Here is an 18,068-nt window from a genome sequence, read left to right on the forward strand (position 1 = left end):
ACACATAAACGAAGCCCTTTGTCGACTTGTGTGTCACAGAGAATTGGAGGAGGCATCACAAATTTAATATCTTTTATAGGACAGAATAAAATACTTAGGTATTCATAATTATTGTCAAAGTCCAACAGTGTTGGACCTAATTTTATGTCTCACTGTTAGACATCCGACCTCAACCGGCATTTTGTAATGCATGCCATGTAAAACAAATTGGATCCACAAGAGTTAAATATATTTCAAAACTGCATAAATATTACTTCTTCTTCTTCTTTGAGTGCCTCCCCTATCGGAGATTGGATATCATTAGGGCGATTCTAATTTTATTTACTGCTGTGTTGAATAATTCGTTAGTGGTACAGCCAAACCACTCTCTTAAATTTCTCATCCAGGACATTCTTCTACGGCCTGGATTTCTGCGTCCTTGGATTTTTATTTGCATTATATTTTGTAGGAATGTGTACTTTTGTCCTCTCATGAGGTGGCCTAAGTATTCAAGTTTTCTCTTTTTTATATTCAGTATAACTTCTGGATCGTTATTTATTCTGCGTATTACCTCTTCATTTGTAATTTTATCCACCCAACTTATTTTTAGTATACGGCGGTAGCACCACATCTCAAAGTTTTCAAAATTTTTAACATTCCTCTGTTTAAGAGTCCATGCCTCAACACCGTAAAGCAAAGTACTGAATACATGGCATTTTAACATTCTAGTTCGTAGTTGAATACTAATATCACGATTACAAAATAATTTTTTCATTTTTATAAAGGTAGACCTGGCAATTTCAATGTCTTTTTATCTCGTGATTTTGGTCACCTGTTTCATTGATGAGGGTTCCCAAGTATTTGTATTCGCTTACTTTTTCGAGTTGGGTACCGTTTATTGCGATACTAGTGTCATGTATTGGATTCTTACTGAAGGTCATATATTTGGTTTTTTTGACGTTCATCCTTATGCCGTAGTTATTACATATCTCATTCATACTTTCAACTAGATGTTGTAGATCTTCCGCTGTTCTTGCCATTAGTCAAGTATCGTCAGCATATCGAATGTTATTGATAACTTCCCCATTGACTATTATCTCTTCGTTTGCATGTGAGAGAGCTACTTGGCATATTTGTTCGCTGTAGGTATTAAACAAGAGCGGTGACAATATACAACCCTGTCGTACTCCTCTACGTATTTCTATTTCGTCCGATGTTTGGACTTCTATTTTTATATTAGCTTGCTGATTCCAGTACAGATTTAATATTATGTATTTGTATGCCTCTGGTGTCTATGTTCTTACCCTCCAGGATTTCTTTAAGTTTATTGTGGCGTACTTTGTCAAAGGCCTTTTCAAAGTCTATAAAGCAGGCGTGTACCTCTTGGTTAACATATGGTATTGTGGTATATACATAACATAAGTGGTATTGTCCCACTGTAGGACTTGTCTCACTGTTGGTCCCTCTCCTCTTACTCATCCAAAAGGGATGGTAACTTCGTATGACATGTGACATGATTTTAAAAAGGAGAACTTTAAGGTATCATCATCATTCAGCTAAACGCTTCCACTGTTGGACATAGACCTCCCTCAGTTTCTTCCAATGTTCTTTACACCGGGCCGTTTGTAGCCAGTTCCCCGCTACTCTTTTCATGTCGTCCTTGGTCCATCTAGTAGGTGGTAGTGATGGACTTCTTTTATAGTTTCTAGTCCTCCATTCCATGATTCGTCTTGTACACCATCCATCTTGGGTTTTTGCTCAGTACTTTGCTCAGTTCTACTGTTGTACTATTTGTTGGTTTGTTATGTATTCTCGAAGACTCACGGCTAGCATTGCACGTTCCATGGCTCGTTGTGTAACTTTGTTGTTTATTTGCGGATTTTTGCGTCAGTGTTAAAGTTTCTGCCCTATAATTTTGTATGGGAAAAACATAACTCTCCGTTTACCATCAGTTTGTTGAATTTGATTTTTACTTCTTTCCTTTGTTTTTTTTCCGCTCTTGCTAACTGTCTTATTTGTGATTGTATTTTTAAGTCTTCTTTAGTGAGATCGTGGTTAGTGAATCTGGTGCTCTTTTACTGATTTTAATTTATATCTATTTTGTACGTTAGATTTTTCTTTTGTTTATTCTATAACAATTAACCATTAAACAAGCAAAAGACAGTGGATTCGGAATACACTTCACCTTTTTTATGAAATTAATCGTTGTCATGTATCCATAAATAATTTGAAAAAAAAATGATAATTGGACTGGACTGAAAGTGTAAATTCTCTCTATGGAATTCTAAAAAATTGATAATTTCCCTGTAGAGTATACCATATTTTCATTATCATTAATGTTATGGCCAACATTAAGATAATTTTATATTGGCCATCGTAAAATTGGACACTGAAGATCAAAAGTATAACTAAAAAATACATCAAGGACTATTTCCGATAAAAAATTTATTAGTAATCATCCTGATCATGAGAAAACATTTGATAGAGTATGTGATGTATGTATGTGATACGTAATGATGTAGAGTAAGTATGTATGATGAAGTATCCAGAATGAGGACAAAAATAGGAGAGACTGGTTGTATAAGATCGGGCAGGATGCTTATGCTTAGGTTCAGAAATAGCTTCACCCCCTGGATCTTTTGCTTCTTCGATAGCTCGTGGACTGTATATAAATTTCTTCTATAAGATTAGTTGAAGGTAACTGCAGGCTCAATCGTCTAATTGGCTTACCTTCAAAGGTTGCTAAGTATTGTTTGTTTAATGAAACTCACCACATCCCAAAAGCCATATATTGACTACAATACGTTTAAAGTCAGTTACTAGTACATATATAGTGCTCTATGGATGCGAAACATGGCAACTTACTAAATCCCTTGAGCGCCGCCTACTTGCATTGGAAATGGACCTTTGGAGAAGATCAGCTAGAAAATCAAGGCTTGATAGAATACAAAATGACCATATCAGAAATATAATGGGAGTCAAGTCAACCATCATTGACGAAATTCAAAGGAGACGACTGATCTGGTATGGTCATGTGAAAAGAATGGACGACGACAGGCTGCCAAACCAAATTTTAAAATGGACGCCAAGGGAAAGAAGGAAGAGAGGAAGGCCAAAACAATTCTGACTGGGCAACATTCAGAAGGCAATGTCGGAAAGAAACCTCCACCCTGGCGAATGGAATGACCGACGTAGCTGGAAACTGGGAACCGGAAGGCGGAGAACGCTATAAAAAACCGGGAAAAAAAAACTAGTACATGATTGATTTACAATCCTCTTTTTCAACCTTCCTCTGCTAAATTTATGTCTTTCCTTTTGAGGTCATCCTCCACGCGTTGATATTTATTGCTAATATCTAAACACTCCTTACCAGCGAATTTAAATCTCAAACGTGGTCTGTAATAGATAAGGAAGGTAATCTAAAGACCGATACTGACAAAATATTGGAAACAGGGCGAAACTGTTTCCAATAAACTGTCTATATAAAAATAACGATGTACCAGCAGAAAATCAGTGACCCTCTGACTACCCTAGAGAACTTACTGTCTTTCTGGCTGACGTCAAAGGTGCAATTAAATCGCTAAAGAGAAATAAATTCCCAGGCATTGATTCAAGACCAGGTAAAATACTACAGTTACTAGTTAACAAATGATTACATATCATCCATTATATCTGTGTAGCTGTTTGGAATTCAGGAAAATGGCCATCTGATTGGTGTACCTCAATTTATACCCCGCTACGCAAAAAAGGAACTACTACCAGATGTGAAAACTACCGCACGCTGTCACTAATAACACATGCTAGTAAAATCTTGTTGCATATCATCAAAAACAGATTAAAAACCTATCTACACTACCAAATACCTCAGGGACAAGCGGGGTTTGTAAAGGCTAAAGGTACATGGGAACAAATCCTGAACCTGAAACAACTTATTAAAAAGTGTAGAGAATTTCAAGTACCTATGATTATATGCTTCGTTGTCTACCAAAAGGCATTTGATTGTGTAAGCTTGATAAATATGTGGTCCATTTTAATAGAAATGGGCACACCAATGCACCTGGTGAGATTAAAAATCTGTACCAGTCCAATACAGCAAAAGTACAACTAGATCAGAAGTTCTCAAACCAATTCAAGACCGAGAGAGGAGTTAGACAAGGATGCGCGATGCGCACCTGACTTATTCAATATTTAGGTGAACATGTCATGAGAATGGCTTTAGATGGATGGGCCGGTGGAGTAATAATGGCTGGTAGGAAAATCTCCAATTTAGGATTTGCTGATGAAACTACACTTATAGCAGCTAATGAGCAAGACATGTTTAATCTTCTGCGAACAGTTGAATACGAAAGCAATAAAGTTGGTCTGAAAATCAATAAAGCGAAGACAAAAAAAATGTTGGTCGACAGATTCCACACTATTCAACTGACTAACATGTTACAGGAATACCAGATAGTGGATCTCGGGTCTAGTAGAACTAACGATGGTAACTGTGAAGCAGAAGTTTGGAGACGTATTGGTATGGCAAAAAATGCGATGAGTCGCCTAACTAAAGTTTGGAAAGACAGATGTATCGCTCAAAATATCAAGATGAGTCGGGTGAATGCCCTTGTATTCTCAATATTTATATACGGGGCAGAGACTTGGACTATACGCGGACGCGAGCGCCAGAAAATTGATGCCTTTGAAAGGTGGTGCTGGGGAAGAATGTTGCGCATACCTTGTACAGCTCATAGGACAAACGTTTCCATTCTAAACCAATTCGACAATAAAAAAAAGGCTGTCCATAATATGTCTACAACGTATGCTGCAATTTTTCGGTCACGTGGTTCGCAGAAGTTTGAAGAGATAGATTGAAGAGATTAATTGTTTCTGAAAACGTTCCAGGGAGAAGATCAAGAGGACGATCACCAACTAGATGGTCCAACCAAATTAAGAATTCAACTGGAAACTTATTCTGCGAAGCTCTCAGAGCAGCTGAAGATAGAGACTAATGGAGAAAAATTGTTAGGAATATTGGAAAAAATCACGATCCTCAGTAATGGAGAAACGACAAGAGAGAGATAAACACTCTCTTGTCTTATAGTAGGCCAAACTTGGACAAACATTATAGTTTTACAAACAAATATACCACTAAAAACACGAAGCCCTTTACAAATATCTGGTTAATATTTTCATATCCCAACACAAAGAATGGCACATTGTTATCTTCCTGGAAGGAACCGAGGATAATAAAAAAGTCAATTTAAGATATAAAATCGTATGAAATCGGCTATATATCATAGATGTGCTAAAAGTCTAAAAGACATATATTATCGTAAATGGAGGTAAAAGGAGTTCTGAGTATCCATGCATAAATGCGTTACATAATAATTAATCCTAAACATGCCATTAATACGCCTAGCTAATTAGTACAAATCTTAATAGTTGTAGTGGCTGGTAACTCCCCAAACATTTACAAAAGTAGTTAGCTCGAAAATCAATAAACTTGGCTAAGGTTTCCTTAGTAATCTCGACTAATGACATCCACTCACGAACAGCTGTTGCGATGTGTGTTGATCTACAAAATAATATCCAGGACAGCAATTCTGGCGCCCCTAAGAACTTTAATAGAATAAAAAATGGCATGATACCGTTGTTATTATACGTTGTGTTTTATTGCAATAAAAATACAAGGTGATTATCTTTTATCAGATAAATCCTGGAAAAAGTTCAACAATTCTATTAATTGTATTTTAAAGCAACTTATTGTACAACAATATAAACATATAAGAAGAGGTTTTTGAAGTGGAAACTTCTTATCGCCCGGTATGATTTGCACGAGTACGAAATCATATTTAGCGTGATTCTAAAAATCGAGACGTGTCAGTAACCTTGCGGTATACGGTAATATACATAATATACATACTTATACATCTACTAGTGATTTTGCCTTCACCATTGCCATCTACAGTCACTCCACTCAATTTTTTTTAACTTCCTCCAATTTAATGATAGAACGTAAACAAAATGTCTTCATTTGGATCTCTCGCTAGGTTACAGAATGTTGCTGTAGATTAGAAAGGTTGAATCTTATCAATTTTACAGCCACTTCCATTGGATAAAATAGTACCTAATCTTTCTTTTCCATACATAAAAAGTTCTTTTACATATCTGGTTTTAATATGGAATTCATTTCTCTTTATGGATTGTTTAGTGGACTCCTTAAAAATGGCTTCACTGTAGAATCAGATTCTCCAAGTAACAACCCATTTATATTATCTCCATTCAAACTTTTTTTTAACTAGCAAGATTATGAAAACATTGAATGCCTAAACTAAGTGAACAAAAAGAGGTAGAATACCTACTTTTATAATCTTTCATTAACAACTATTTGCAGTATATTCTCAGAATATAGATCACTGTCGGTTTACTTAATCTAAACCTTTTAAAAACATCTCTATCATTACAAAAATTAAAATGGTCGATTCTGCCTCAAATATTATATTCTCACACTAAGTTTATAAACATTAAACATCATACTCTTTGATTTCATTAAATCCTCTAAAATCAGGTCCATGTCTCTCACCCACATTAAACAACAACATTTAGGTTGTGTTTTTGATTTCGCGATAACCTACAACATAACAACAGACTACAATAAACACAATTTATCTTCCAGATAACTTCTTATTTGGTACTTTATTTGACAAATAAATATTTTACATTTGATCTATCAGATAAGTTTATTCATGTCAATTGGTAGTTCAGATTTCTTTCCTAGGTGGCGCTAGGTGTTTAATAAATCTAAACTAACATACAGCTTTAAATTATTTTGTTTATTAAATGCTATTTTAACATTACAGCAACCAATATGTTTGTCAATTTTGCGAAAAAATTTATCGTATTATTAATTATATTAATATGAAATTAATATTATTAGTATTATTCATTAAACGTATCGTTTCAAGAACAAAATATGATTGACTCTGTAGATTGGAATGTCAGTTGGTATTTCAGATTTCTTTCCTAGGTGGCGTAGTTACCCTACCGGACAAACAGTGTGACTTGTCGTCCTAGCCTTTTACATAGATAGATTATAAAAATAAAATAACGTTTAACAAAAGGTATTTTAATTTTTTTTTACTTTTTTTATAACAACTCGAGAACGACTGAATCGATTTGGCTAATTTTGAATTTATTATTATTTATATAAAATAAAATAAGATAAAATAAAATAAATTAAAATAAAATGGAATCGAACTGAATCTAATCGAATCGAACTAAATCGAATAAATTGAATCGAATCGAATAAAATAAAATAAAATTGAGCCGAATCGAATCGAAACGAAACGAATCGAATAATATTGTAGTATTTTTATTAATCCAATTTATTGTCTTTATTTATTATCAAAGGTTCTACATTTATAACACTTACAAGTTTAATAAAGCCTTTATTACGATATTCACTAATTTATTTCACAATATTTATTTATATTTATTTCCGGCTTACAATTTAAACTCGATATTCAAAACTAGAACTAGAACTAACGGTTTTCAACAAAATTCCCTCCTTAAATATAAAATACATTTAATCAAGAATCCCTTCGAATTCGGACGGCGACCCTCGCGAACAGTCAGGTTGGCAAACAGGATTTTCAGCTGAGCGGCGAAATTACTAGAATAGAATAGAATTAGGAATAATACACGTTTTTTTGTTTTTTTTAATCCATTATAATGAAATATGAGTATTCACTTCTGTCGACAATCCCCAAGGGCCATGCACCGTTTTTATAACAACTATAGACGCTCATATAATAATAACTAAGGAGGAATATTATCGAGAAACGAAAGAGGAATAATATAACTAAATGAGATCTTAAACAAGTAAAAAAATTAGTGGAAACTAATGTGCTATCCATTCGCCATAGCACAGGTTCTATTTGCGGTAAAAATTTACAGTCAAGGTCAATCATTAAAACAAATATAATGCAGTAATATCTCTACAAGTCGAATATCAAGGGAGACGCCAAAAAAATCGAGTTATAGGGTTTCGACTTTGCAGATTTTGATTCGAGATTAATTATTCGAGACTAATTCATATTAAAAAAATTGCATGTTGTGTATGAAATTCCATGCTCGAATTGTGATGGAGTATATATTGGACAAACCAGTCAGCCACTTAACTCAAGAATACGTTCTCACAAATATGACAAAAAAAATCAACCGCCCACACAATACACAAAAACGAAAACAAACATAAATTTGATTTTGAAAAAACCAAGATCCTAAAAAGTGAACTAAACAGGAAGAAGAGGGAGCTCCTATAGTCTATCAAAAATCAAATCAAAAAATCAAAAGAATAATAATGCAATAAATGATAAAAAAGATGTCGAAAATTTAAACAAGATATATTTTAATTTAATTTAAACACACACAAAAAGATAATCTCAGAACGCCTATGATGTTAAAATAACTGATTGTTTAAATGATAAACCAACATCAATAAACAACATATTAAATTTTAAAATACATATTACATGTAGTGACTTAGTGGGTCTGTCCTATGCTTTTATTATTATTTTAATTGTGATGTTTAATGTATACTTGTTAGCAACAAACTTTTATATGCTTGGTAAATCAAAAGTTTCTCTTTTAAACCTTATAATATCTTTGATAAAATGTTTTTTTTTTGTCAACATTATTTCTTGAAAAAGGCATGGAGTTCCTGCCGAAACGTAGAAAAAAGTAAATAAAAATGTCTTAGTATCATGACCATCTTTTTTATGAACCTAAGCCCAAGAAATTCTACTTTATATATATATATATATATATATATATATATATATATATATATATATATATATATATATACAGTGATGAGTGCCTTACCACCCGGCAAAATAGCGGAAAGGATAGAAGACAGATTAAGTTGTGATATAGTACGAGATAAGGCTAGTTATTGACGTGGCTATTTCACTTCAGTCATAATTATACGGATGACCTCGAAAATATTTTATTTTAATAATTTCTGATGTTAGAATAAATGATTGAATAAATTAAGATATATTATAGTAAAAAACATTAATTATTAGCGATTTTAAATTATAAATCTTTAAGTTTATTTAATAATAAAAATAACTTAACTGAAATATTTGATGAAACTAAAGCTAGGTATGTTCAATCCAAAACAATTATTGTGTGTAGAATTGGCGTAATAGGTAGAGACGGGGTCTACTGACAAGAAGATTGGAGGTTCAATTCACACCAAGGATAAAATTTTTGTTTTATTCAATCAAAAAATAATAGAAAATATGATACATATTGGGTAAAAAGTTTTCGAAAAACTCATTATTTACAGTTTATTCTTATTCCAATGTTAAAAAATAGAAATACAAAATAATTCAAATTCAATTTCAGTTTTACAGTCTTCAGTTGTGATTGCAAAATAATCCGGTTAAGACGGATTAAATAATCTCAGTGTTAATATTAATTCCTCTGTACAGGTAATGATTTTTAAAACAATTAACAACATTGTAATGGATGCGCGCGAACAGCTGCCTGCTTTACAGCTAACCAAATCATCAAGCCATCAAAAATAATATCATACCGAGAAGTGTTTTTGCACGGTAAACAGAAACTTTTTATTAAAAAAACAATTCGTGAAAATGGTTTTAATGGTCGAGGAAAAAGTGCAAATTGTTGTCTGGCATGTGAATGGATTATCAGACAACATGATTAGACAACAATTTGTAAATATGTTTCCAAATAGGCCGGCTCCAGCACGATCAACAATTCAGTCTATTATACGTAATTTTTTTACTTATGGATCTGTGTTCACTCCAAGAGGAGTTCGTAGACGAAGGGAGGTAAATCCAGATTTGGAACTAAGGGACACTTTAATTTGTGCAAGTATTGAGCAAAATCCTACCCAATCAACATCTCGTCTCGGAGAACAATATGGAATTTCAAGATTTAGAGTAGGTACAATTTTGAAAAGACATGGATACCGTCCCTATAAACTTCATAATCCAACGAACAATTCCCTGGGGATCAATATAGACGTTTAGAATTTTGTCAAACTGCAATGGAAACTGCAATGGAAATGTCACATCAAGATGAACATTTTTTAGAGAACGTTTTGTTCACCGATGAATGTACGTTTTCATTGCAGGGCCGTCACAATTCAATGAATGCTCGGTATTGGTCTCGAGGAAATCCTCGTCAGATTTATGTCGCTCGTACCCAGCGTCCTCGAAAAGTAAATGTTTGGGGAGGCATAATAGGGAATCATGTCATTGGTCCATTTTTTATAGACGGTATGTTGACTGGGCGGAAATACTTGGAACTTCTGCAAAATCAAATTGTCCCAGCCCTTCGTAATTTACCAATACCTTTCAATTCCATATGGTTTCAACACGATGGTTGTCCCGCACATAATTCTCGCATCGTCAGTGAATATCTCAGTGCGACTTTTCCTAATCGATTGATTAGTGGCCACGGAGATATTTTTTGGCTTGCAAGATCACCTGATCTTGCACCTTGTGATTTTTTTATTTGGGGATATATCAAGTCCAAGCTATATGGAATTGAAGACGATAGGCCTAATTCTCTCCAAGAATTAAGAGAAAAGATCTCTGATTCAATGAGAGGTATTAGTCCAGAAACATTAACTAATGTTAGACGAAACTTTTATAATAGATTGGGTTATTGTTCTGCTGCTAATGGAGGCTTATTCGAACATTTATGTAAATACATTTCACTAGAATAATTTTTTTTATTTTTATAGAATTTTTACCTATTTAAATATTTTTGGAAGTACATTTATTTAGAACGTTCTTTTATGTTTGAAGAATTATTACTTTATTATCGATAGTACGACATTGTTTTTTTTTAATAAGATTTTCATGTTTTACTATAAACACTTTTAATAAAAACTGAAATAAATGTCTAGTCATTTAAAGCAAAACGATATAATATCTGCATAATTTCAAATTTTTAAAAAAGTAAAACCTTCTTGCGGGATTTGAACCCTGAGCGCCTGCATGAGAACATCGTGACTTGAACTCTGATCTATCAAACTTTTATATTTCTTTAGTGACAGTTTGGGTTATTGTTCTGCTGCTAATGAAGACTTATTTGAACATATTGTAAATACGTTTATTTACATTTTTTTTTTTTTTAATTTTGTAGAATTTTTACTTAAGCAAAACGATCTCTGCATAATTTCAAATTATTAAAAAAAAAAAAAAAGAAAACCACATGTGGGTTTTGAACTCTAATCGTCTGCGACGTCTGTGTCGAGTTCTTACCACTAATCCACGAAGGATACAGGTTACTCCGTGACAAGAGTGTATTAAATCGTCACATCATAGTAGAAATTATTCTAATTATTCTTGATTAATAATTTAAAACTTTAGATTAAATAATTACTATTAATTAAATTATTTTATTCACATTTTTGCTTTATTGTGGTCAATCAGTTTTTACTTTATGTGAAATTAAAAAATGGAAATACGTCACACATACGTCACACATAATAATTATGACCGAGGTGATTTAGCTCGAAGCCAACGTCTAAAGGTGTGAGACTATCGATTTATAATGCTAATTATAGGTTTCTACCGATTATTTCCCACCTCTACTATTTTTATCTCTTTTTATTTTACAACGTATTATATTTTCTATCTTTTGCGTTATTTTGCCGGTTCTTAAGGCACTCATCACTGTATATATATATATATATATATATATATATATATATATATATATATATATATATATATATATCCTCTAAAATATATATATATATATATATATATATATATATATATATATATAATATATATATATATATATATATATATATATATATATATATATATATTGTATATACACTACAAATTTTTGTAGTGTATAATGAATAAAAGATGATCCTATTACTGTGTTTAGTGTTAATGTTCCGAACCATAAATCACGAAAGCTGTTTTGTCACTGTTAACCTAGAATTTCTTGGAGAGAAGTTTAACCTATTTTCGTGCGCTTTATCTGATGATTCGTGATTAATTTTATTGCGGGGGTTATATAATTATCTACAGAGAAATTTAAAGTTAAGTCAGAGATTAACGTTATCATATAAATAAGCACTGCTTGAACTAAATGAATATTTCATAATAAAAATTAAAAGACCTTCATAACTACAAGCCTTCTTTTTATAATTCATGTTATTTTATTTGGGTTAACACTATACTAAAATTACTGTTGTAATGTTGATGTTTAATTTAAAAAATATATTTTTACGTAAATTTAAAATATAACACATAAATATATTAGAATTTCGATTAGAATGTTAAACAATTTAATATAGGTACCAGTATAATGAATGCTAAGACAAAAAAGTACTTAACTGCTTTTCAAAATATGTGCCACCAAGATCGATACACTTTTGCATACGTTCAAACCAATTGATAAAACAGTTATTCCAGTCTTTAGTTGACACCTGCAAAATCGCTGTTGTAAAGGCATCGATGGCTTTTTCTGGCGACTGGAATCGCTACCCACGCATTGAATTCTTGATCTTTGGGAACGTGAAGAAGTCGTTGGGACTTAGGTCGTGGCTATAAGGCGGATGGTTTAATAATTCGATGTTTTGAAGCTCCAAAAAATTTATTGTTTTTTGGGCAGTGTAAGCATTTGCATTGTCTTGATGTAGGATGATTCGCCGTTGTGTGTTGTTTGTCGAAGTTTTGCAATAATGTCTGATAAAGAAACGGTTATATACCAATCAGAGGTAACCATTCTTTGATCTTCTAAAGCAATTGTTGCCACATGACCAGATTTTGGCACAAAAGTTGCGACCATTTTTTTGACACACTTTGAGAACAGATCACTTTTGTTTTTTTTTTCCTCATCGTGAAACACCCACACAGCGGATTACCGTTTATTTTATTATATCCCCTTTACACGCAGCTCACTTCCGTTGCTGTGAGCAGGGAAGTTAGCAGCTTGAGTATGTAAATTCGTCGTTTGGAAAATACCTCAATAGAAGAACTGAAATCGAAAAAAAAGTCGCCAAGAGACGCCATGGCGGAAGACAATACTTCATAAATATTGCAATAATGGTTAAACAGAATAAATAATTCCTAACTCTTATTTGTACTTAATGCTTACCCTAATTTGGTCCTTTAAAACGATATTAATTGCTTTAAAAACTTCCGGCACAATCAGCAAAATTGCTGGTGATGATACTTTAAATAAATAATTTTCTGAAGCAAAAATTCAAAATCTATGCGTGACATTCTGCAAAAGTTAAAAAATTTTACGGATTCCTTACAAGTCAGTTCATTGAAAAAGTCTGTCATATCTCCTCTGTAAAAAAATGTTTGAAGCCAGTTTCAGATTATTATCCAAATAAAAGACTTTTTCGACATCGACGTTTTTTTTTCTATCTCATTTGTTTGTAAAACGTTAAGATAATTTTGTCAACTTAAAACACACAGAGCTGCCGCCACAGTAATTTCTATACCCTCCATTGCTGATGGTACACTGATGCAACACTGTGGTAGCTGTATGTAAACAGTCATTTGTCTTACATGCTACCGTGGAATTATTTCGGGCAGGACAGTAGGCAACGCGAGTAGCAGCAGCAATGGCTGCATGTAAAGGAGATATTGACCAGAGAAATGACCAGAGAGAAGCTAGTACATCTGTAGATAGCCAAACGGGAGATGTAGGCCCAGAGATAACCAAATCAGAGGTTAGTCAGGCATTAAACTCAATGAAAAGCAATAAATCTGCTGGTCCAGATGAATTACCAAGCGAGCTATTAAAGTTGGTGAATGAGAAAAACCTAGACATAATAGTAGAACTGTTCAACGCTATCTATACTACGGGAATCATCCCTAGAGAAATGTTGACATCAGCACTTGTGTGTTTGCCAAAGAAAGTGAATGCCAAAGAGTGCAGTGACTATCGAACCATAAGCTTAATGTCACATACCTTAAAAATTCTGTTGAAAATTATCCACGCCAGAATTCACACTAAACTGGAGCTGGATATTAGTGACACAAAATATGGGTTCCGCAATGGTATGGGTACCAGAGAGGCACTATTCTCCTTCAACGTGCTGACGTAGAGATGTTTGGATGTTAACCGTCCTCTTTACGTCTGTTTTATAGACTACAATAAAGCGTTTGATAAAGTAAAACATGACCGGCTCATGGAAATTCTAAAAAATAAAAACCTAGTACGAATTGAAAAAGAGACATCTGAAGAAATGGAAATAAAGAGAGGAGTCAGGCAAGGCTGCATACTACCACCTCTATTATTTAACGCTTATTCTGAAGAGGTAATTCGAGAAACTCTGGAAGATGAAACAGTCGGCTTAAGAGTAAATGGAGTCTTAGTTAACAACATCAGATATGCAGATGATACAGTAATAATAGCCGATAGTTTACAAGACCTGGAAAGACTCATAAGTAAAATAGTAATGAAAATTTGTAAAAACAACCATAATACTAACGAAATCTTGACAGTAGAAGGCCAGCAGGTCGAAAGAGTAAAAAAGTACACTTACCTAGGAACACTTATAACAGAAAATAATGACTACACTGCAGAAATCAAAGTCAGAATCGAAAAAGCACGTTCTAATTTTATAAAAATGAAAAAGGTCCTATGTGGCAAAGATTTAACATTAGCTCTTAAAGTACGCCTAACAAAATGTTACGTATACAGTGTACTATACTATGGAGTGGAATCATGGACGTTAAATCTAGACACAATGAGACGACTTAACGCCTTTGAAATGTGGACCTATAGAAGAATTATGAGGGTTTCCTGGGTAGATAGAGTTACGAACAATGAAGTACTGAGAAGAATAGGTAAAGAGAAGGAAGTTGAACTTACAATTAAAGAAAGAAAGCTACAGTATCTCGGACATGTGATGCGGGGCGAGAAGTATGCCATCCTGCGACTCATAATGCAAGGAAAGATAGATGGCAGAAGAAGCATGGAAGAAGACGAATTTCATGGCTCAAGAACCTGAGAGAATGGTTTGGATGCAGCTCAAAACAACTTTTTAGAGCTACTGCCTCAAAAATTAAAATAGCTATGATGATTGCCAACCTCCGTAGCGGAGATGGTACCCGAAGAAGAAGAAAGGAGATATTACGTTTCATAGGAGTAAATCCTAGATTCATCGCCACTAACAATACTATAAATGTTTTTTGAGCTTCCTTTGTTAAACCGTTCCAATGGTTTTCAACATCAATTGACGCGAACCGCTTTTTGCTCTTCTGTGAGCAAATGAGGAATCCAACGGGAAATCAACTTCGTAACACCCAGTTCTTCATGTAGGATCTTTTGGATCAAGGTCTTTTGAAATGCCCAAAGATGTCTCTATCTCCAGGTATATTACACAGCGGTCATCTTTAACTAGCTGACGAACCGCATCAATGTTTTGCTGTGACTGTTTTGGGTGGACCTAGCCTTGATTCGTCGCTGAGACTGGGGCGACCACGTTGAAATTCGCAATATCAGCGGGAAATAGTTTCAACACAGAAAACACAGAAACCGTTTCAACGAGTCATTGCTGTTGTGATAATCCTCTCCGAAAATTGTAAAAAATTATTGATCGAAAATGTTCTCGGCTAAGATCCATTTTCCGACCGACTTGCTAATTTCAAAAATTCACTGTATCTACACGACTTGGTGTATCGCAATGAAACTCTCCGATTTATGGCAACAAAAGATTGAGGTTATATTTGTATCGGACGGTTTTATTGGTGGCGCCCTCAAAGCGGCTATATGCAAAATTAAAAAGACCAAACCTCGTAGAGTCTAAAAATACGCATTTTTTTAACTTTCAAGAAAAAAGTAAAAACTTCTATGAGGACGACTTTTTTGGGAATCTAAAAAATTAATTTTTTTGTAATTTTGTCGTTTTAATCAATGTTTAAATAGTGATCCCATAAAATTAAACCCAGACTTTTATGAAAAAATCATTTCTGTTTAAAAAAAAGTTTAAACTTTCCATTGTGTTTCCAAAGTGTTCCATTAGCGCAAAAGACTCCTCTTATCATTCTCTTTGCGTTTATTCCTATTAGTCCAAGATCACAGGGCTCCCAGATGGTACTAATTTTCTCACAAATAAAATATATAGAATAACGTAGTGTTAATATATATACTTTGAGTGTATGCATACCTGCTAGCTTTTTTTTCTTTTTCTGAGGGTGTAAATTTTCTAAAATCCGTACTAGTCTCACCAATTAACAAGTGCAGAAAGCAGTCTTCTATCTAAAGGTCTTAATTTTGCTATCACTCCTTCCAGAATTCCTACCGAAGAAATAGTTTCAAATGTGGAAGCGGCACTCCGCACAATTCCTAAAATTCCAGCCGACCGTATCCGCTTTGACGTCGCTAAATGTCTTGATACAGCCAAAATCCCTACTTCCAATATATCTCGTGAGGAATTCATAGCTCTCAAAAATCTCCGTTCTCTTTCTGAGATAATAATCCTTCCTGCAGACAAAGGTAATGCCACAGTCATCCTGGATACTCCTTCCTACATAGAGAAAGTAAACGACTTACTTAGGGATACATCCTGTTATAACACAATTTCTCGAGACCCCACTCCTAGAGTCGAACGCGAAATTTCCCATGCCATCAAACAATCCGATCTTTCCGATGATGTTAAGAAGTCCATAGTTCCGAAAAACTCCATCTGCCCCAGAATTTACGGTCTTCCCAAAATCCATAAAGACAACGTACCTCTTCGTCCCATTGTGACTACGATTAACTCTCCTACCTACAAACTCGCAAAGTACTTGTCGAATCAGTTTAAGACCTATACTGGTCGTACCTCTTCTTATGTCCGAAATTCCACACATTTCATCACCTTAATCTCCTCCCTCACGGTCGATCCCCAAGACATTCTCGTCAGTTTCGATGTATCATCCCTATTTACTAATATCCCCATACATGACTCTCTAGTTGTTCTGCGAGATCACTTGACCAATGATAACAAGTCTTTGGTTTTGGCAGATCTTGCGGAAAAATGCCTCCTTTCAACATATTTTTCTTTTAGAGGCAATTTCTACAAACAAATATCTGGAACACCAATGGGTTCTCCCCTTTCCCCTGTCATTGCTGACATTTTCATGGAAGCCTTTGAGTCTTTAGCCCTAGAATCTTACCCCTTAAAACCAAAAGTCTGGTTCCGCTACGTTGATGATACATTTATCATCTGGCCCCATGGTCAACATACCCTTTCTCCCTTCCTAGATCATCTTAACTCACAACATCCGAGTATAAAATTCACAATGGAAGTAGAAAATAATCGGTCCCTTCCCTTTCTCGATGTGTTAGTCACCTCCAAGCCCAATGGCCGATTGGGTCACTCTGTTTATAGAAAAAAGACTCACACGAATCGTTACCTACATGCTTCATCACACCACCATCCTGCCCAAAAGAATTCTGTGATCAACTCTCTCATCCATCGGGCCATTTCGATTTCTGAACCTGACAACCTTAGAGAAGAACTTGGCCATCTGCAAAAAACCCTTGTCGCCAACGGTTACTCCAAGTCCACAATTCAAAATATTACACACCGACATCTACATCCCCCTTTACACCCTAGGACGACAAATTCAGAATCTTCGGGTAATACTCCTGTGGCTTTTCTTCCGTATATTCGAAGTGTCACTGATAGGATTGGCAAAATTCTTCGCAAGGAAGGTATCAGGACTACTTTTCGACCACCCAAGAAAATCTCACAATATCTACCCTCTCCTAAGGACCCATTACCGCCCCTATCTTCCTGTGGTGTCTATTCTATTCCTTGTTCATGTGGACAAGTGTATATTGGCGAAACTGGTCGTTCCGTCAAAACTCGGATTCAAGAGCATCAAAGATGCATTCGATCAGGTCTTTTCTCCCATTCTGCAGTTGCAGAACACTGCCAAGAAACCGGTCATTCCATATTGTTCGAAAAAACTCATATCATTTCTAAAAGCCCCTTCTTTTATTCCAGGAAAATCCGCGAATCTCTAGAGATCCGAAAAAATCCACATAATATCAATCGAGAGGAAGGATACTACTTGTCTCCCATCTGGAAT

At 34.4% G+C, this 18,068-nt stretch overlaps 1 protein-coding gene across 2 annotated transcripts in view; it reads left to right on the forward strand.

Moving 5' to 3' along the window:
* The window catches only part of c12.2 (von Willebrand factor A domain-containing protein c12.2), a 78,844-nt gene that overhangs the window by 25,279 nt on the left and 35,497 nt on the right, over nucleotides 1-18,068 (forward strand). The gene's annotated exons all lie outside the window — the stretch shown is intronic.

The sequence above is a fragment of the Diabrotica undecimpunctata genome, chromosome 7, assembly GCF_040954645.1.
Source record: "Diabrotica undecimpunctata isolate CICGRU chromosome 7, icDiaUnde3, whole genome shotgun sequence".
Classification (NCBI taxonomy): domain Eukaryota; kingdom Metazoa; phylum Arthropoda; class Insecta; order Coleoptera; family Chrysomelidae; genus Diabrotica; species Diabrotica undecimpunctata.